Source organism: Scyliorhinus torazame, chromosome 5, assembly GCF_047496885.1.
Source record: "Scyliorhinus torazame isolate Kashiwa2021f chromosome 5, sScyTor2.1, whole genome shotgun sequence".
NCBI lineage: Eukaryota > Metazoa > Chordata > Chondrichthyes > Carcharhiniformes > Scyliorhinidae > Scyliorhinus > Scyliorhinus torazame.
The window spans coordinates 292,654,164-292,659,611 of record NC_092711.1 but is presented as its reverse complement, the minus strand read 5'-3'; the positions used below and the strand labels follow the sequence as shown (position 1 = coordinate 292,659,611).

Genomic DNA, 5,448 nt, shown 5'->3' with positions numbered 1-5,448 from the left:
ATTCTTGACTGGAGGTTTTTCCCAAACTATTTTATTAATAATATTTTTAATTTCAACTTTCACTTTTCAAACTTGCCACATCGCTGGGGAGGATAAATTATGATTTCTTGAGGTCAGTCCTCTGACTGGGCTTTCTATAGACAGAAGTAAATGTAATAAAAAGGCCATCCCAAAAATTAAATCATGTCACATCCATTATTCAGGTTTCCATAAATTTGGCTGAAAAAACATCTTTCTTATATAAATTTGCTTGTGCAATATAAAAGGCCCAATTCTGGAGAATGTTCAATGTGTAACCATAACTCACAAACAGAGAAGCAAAGTAATTTCTTAGTCTACATTTGGTACTGGTTGGATTTTGTGTTTGAGACAATATTTTCTGGTTGTTCTTACCCCCAATTTGTTATAGCCCATCAGGTTTAGTATAGAGCTAGCTCTGGACAGGTCAGAACAATCTGACTATCATCCTGGAAGTAATGCAAACTCTTATCTCATAAAGACCAATGTCAGTTAATAGCTTAATTCAACTGGTGCCACTGTCACCTCTAACTCAGGTGGTTTGCGTGTCCAAAGCCCATTCTAGCTCTTAAACACATCACCTTGGTTAAAATCACAGGACTGAGAGGCTGCTGCACTATCATTGGTGTTGGCTATCGCATAGGACAATGGGGATCATTTGCAACTCTGTCACCTTAACTGGTAACCTGGTGGAGAAAATGTCCCATTCATCGTAGAAACCACCTGCCTTTTGTCCCATTGAACAGCAGAAAAATGGAAAACTACCCTCAAAGAATTAATGCATCATCTTTGGTTGGGGTGGGTTGTCATGAGTTGAAGCAGACCAGGCCTTTCTCCTGGCCAACATTAACCCCATAATTCATATCACCCAAATCAAATTAACTGGTCATTCGTCTGTTTTGTGGGACCTTGGTGAGCAGGAATTTGCAGTTGTTTGTCCACTTAAAAACAGTGATGGCACTCCCAAGGCACTCTCTGAATTGTCCTGACAAAGTGCCACATAGTACAAGTTCTTGCTTTAATGTCAACCACCTCAATGTAGTTGAATATTTCATCTAGCTCAGAATCATCTTCAATATTGGAACAACAAACCATGAGATTTGATCTCACATAACTTGGAAATATATCCCCGTTCCTTTACTGCTGCTGGGTCAAAATCCTGGAATTCCCTCCCGAATAGGTGTACCTACACCTCAGGGGCTGCAGCAGGTCAAGGATGCAGCTCACCACCACCTTCAGAAGGGCAATTATGGGTGGACAGTAAATGCCAGCGATGTCCACATCCCGTACATAAATAAAAGAGAGACAATCTCACAACACCTTTGGCTGACTTACAAAATCAAATACAAGATAAATTTGCCTCTACGCCTAAAGCTAACCTAGAAGTCCGCTAAGTACTTATCATCTCATCTGTCCTCCATGGTTGATAAAAACTACATACAATAGTTTTATCAAAAAAAAATAGAAGTGATGAATATAAAATTCATGCAGCAGAAACATATCAAATGGTAAGAAAATATTTATTATTGAAATCTAAACTCAACCAAAGATTAATTCGGCACCAATTGTGGTAAACAATTCCTACTTGTCAGGACGTTGACAAACTCCATGAAGCATCACTTCCAACTGGAAAGGAGAGACGCACCATCAAGATGGACAGCGCAGGAGTTCCATGTTCTCTATCGGCTCCTTGGAAATCACACAGACCAAACTACCAGTAAAACACCACACAGCGTGAAATTCAACACCACCAAGTGTCAGTAAGTGGTGACCACACTGCTGTAACCACACCAGCCTTAGCCTGTGCGATATGTGGGTGCATGTTGAAACTCATACATTAATCTTCTGACCGTCAATGCCCCGACCCACAAGACCAGTCAGCTCGAATGGTGAACTTGGTCAGTGCAGTCGCAGTGGACAACCAGCCATAAGTCTGGCTTTGGAAGGAAGCCCATATGTGCAACACTGTGCATTTACTGGAAGAATGATCTTGCTTTAACTACTCAAGAGTTAGCTTTGTTGTATTTATCTGCGAATCTAAAACCTCAATAAAACTTAATTAAAAGAAAGAAAAAACGAGGAAAGGGCTACTTAAAGACAAGGAAAATGTAAACCAGCTGTGTGAAAAGATTGCTGACTTTACAACACAAAGCTTGCAGTTTAATCCAAGAGTAATGAGTGGGTTGAGATTATGCAGCATCATCTCCATCAGGTATATCAATGGAAAATAGATAACTGGAAATCGAAAATGCCGTAATAAAGTTCAGAAACTGGAAAGAGACTGCACACTAACTGTTCAAGTCAGAAAAAGGCACTAAAGTCTGAAAATGAGGATTGGATCATCAATAACCACTGGACCAAAAGTAAGGGAGAACTCACATTTATACCAGCCCTTTTCATCCATAATTTATGCTAGAAAGAGTTACTTATGCTCCCTTCTGAACCAGAGCTGTGTCTATACCTGAAAAGGTTGAGTTTCATGCTGGAAATTTATCACAACACAGATATTCAGCTTGAAAATGATTGCTGGGAAACATCTGGAAATTAGTCATCAGGTCTACAGTAATTTTCTAGCTGACATGAAAGCTTTCAATTTAGTCTGGAGAGGATGACTTGTTGGCAGTGCTGACATCATGAGGAACACTGGGAAAAATGATGACCTTGATAAAACACAGTTATGGATCAGCATAGCCTGCAGTGATGGCGCACAAAGTAGTGATAGGCTGGTGAGAGACCATAGCTGCACCAGTTTTTTGCTCGTCGCTTCTTTATCCTCTACTTAGAGAGGATTACAACGGGAGATTGTGGATGCAAAGAGAGAATATCTTGCATTATGGCCTGCTGACTTAGACTGAGGCAGGTATAGAGTAAAACTGGTAGGTAAGAATTTATCGCTGATGATACAAACTGCAAAGGAAGTCAATAGTTTGTTGGAGGAAAATAAAAGTCAATGCTTGAATGCAGATAAAAAGATATTTAATCAAGGCTTCAGCATTTTGAAAGAAATGGTAAGTTCAAAAACCTGAGCAACTTGTTCAACTGAATCAGTGATTGAGGTGACCAAGCACATAGGAAGATTTAACCAGTAAAGGTTACTTCATGTTATCCAAGATGATTCGGAAATATCACAATTATTTGATAAAAATGAAAATAGAAGCAGTTTCCAACATCTTATTTATAGCATGGATGGTCAAAATACCATTGTCAGAGATTGAATGTTTGAAATCTTTTGATGGCGAATATGACATTTACAGGACTGTGAAGAAAATAGGATATGGGCCACGACTTCTGAGCTCAGGGGTGTTGTATGGGGGGAGTGGGTGCCTGGGGGTACACCAAAGATGTGGTGGGGAGCTGTTCACCCCACCCCAACAAGAGGTTCACAGGGAAGGTTTGCAGGGGGTAATGGCCCGAAAGTGTAAGCATGCACTGGGAACCGTCCAAAAATAAGACTTGAATCTTCAGCTGGTTCTGACTCGGTTAGATCAATAGTTACCCAGAAAATGTTCAAAGAATTAAAACCTCTTCTAACTTCTGGGTAACTATTGCACAGACCTACACTGCCCACTGCGCCCTTCTCCACCTCCCACATCCACAACCCTCCAGGGAACACCTCCAACTGCACCACTCCACAGCACACCCACTGGTGAGAACTCCCCAGCCCCCCAACCCCATGAGGACTCTTCCCCCCCGCCCAGTAAGCCCGACTCTCACTCCCTCCCTCTCCCGCCTCCCAAGCCTGAAACAAATCCCCTCCCCAGGCCCACCCTTATCCCTGACCCCCAAGGCCTGTAAAATACCCCTCCCCCACCCCCACCAAAGGCTGACTGTGGAATCATTTTTACCAGACTACGCAATCCCAAACACAAGCACCGCTAATTTGCATCTTTTTAATAGTGGTGTTAGTCAGGTATGTGAATTGAAGGGACAGCACGGTGGCGCAGTGGTAGCACTGCAGCCTCACGGCGCCGAGGTCCCAGGTTCAATCCCGGCTCTGGGTCACTGTCCGTGTGGAGTTTGCACATTCTCCCCGTGTTTGCGTGGGTTTCGCCTCCACAACCCAAAGATGTGCCGGGTAGGTGGATTGAATACGCTAAATTGCCCCTTAATTGGAAAACATTTATTGGGTACTCTAAATTTATCATTTAAAAAAAGTATGTGAATTGAAGACTTTCAGTGAAGAGTATTGTTCTTGGTTTATTTGTCGCTCTGTTCAGCATTAAAGAAGGTCTCTGTTTGTGGCTCCCATGGACCCATTGTTTTTAGTACTGCCATACCTTATATAGGCCAATGAAAAGCAAGGAAAGTTTCAGCCAGTGGATCAGGTAATAAAGATGAAGATTTTCCCGGTTGCAGCAGCATACTGAACTGTACGAGGACTTTGGATCACCTCACTGATGAAAATGAAATTTGTAATTGGAAGTTTTATAAAAAAGACAGAGCGAAAACCCTGATGTGACTAAAAGAAAAAGGTTGAGCAGGCTGTCAAAGTACTGACAAACACCAATCCTTCTGTAGGTGGAGGTGTGCAGTCCAGTATGCTGATTAGAAATAAACAATCTACACAAGTAATTGAAGAGGATTATCTATGTTATGCTTCATGGTTTGCTATTGAATTATATTCCTGTTGATCTAAGTGTGGAACTTCTTAAATTCTTGGACTTTCCAGCTGTTTCGACAAAAACGGCAGCGAATAAAGAACCATCAAAGAAAAGGAAAGTGTCCAACAAACGACTGGAGGTTGAAGAAGACTAGACCAAGTTCAACCCTGGTTCAGAAGGAGCAAAGATCTCCAAGCCACGCAGAGATCTTTGGCAAAGGTTGACAAGACTGGAATGGAAAATATACCTGCCTTCTTTATGTCAAAGAATAAAGGAACATTAAAGATAGCATAACTTCATTTAAAAAACAAAATGAAGTTTTTGTTTTCGTCAAGGGTTGAGTTGTATTTTCTGCTGCTCCCTGTATTAGACTAATTGGAAAATAATGTAAACTGGTTTCATAGTAACAGTGCTAAATTTTGCTACTTTTTAGCTCGGGCAGATTATAGGTCCAAAGCCCATTTTTCTGGTTTGAATATATCTATTATTAAAAGTTTCATGTCTTTAAAAAAAAAGGTCAGCACAGTGGTTAGCACTCCTCCCTCACAGTGCCAGGGACCCAGGTTCGATTCCCGCCTTGGGTGACTGTGCGGAGTCTGCAGGTTCTCCCCGTGTGGATTTCCTCCGGGTGCCCCGGTTTCCTCCCACAGTCCAAAGATGTGCAGGTTAGGTGGATTGACTGTGCTAAATTGCCCCTTGGTGTCCAAAGGTTACGGGGATAGAGGGGGGGAGTGGGCCTGGGTGGGGTGCTCTTTTGGAGGGGCACTGCAGACTCGATGGGCCAAATGGTCTCCTTCTGCACAGTAGGAATACTATGAAAACTGAAGGT

General features: G+C 42.1%; 1 pseudogene; it reads left to right on the top strand.

The window, feature by feature from the left end:
* The first annotated feature begins 4,181 nt into the window (after positions 1-4,181).
* LOC140422573 (ribonuclease H2 subunit B pseudogene) lies at positions 4,182-4,913 on the top strand (annotated as a pseudogene).
* The last annotated feature ends 535 nt before the right edge of the window (positions 4,914-5,448 follow it).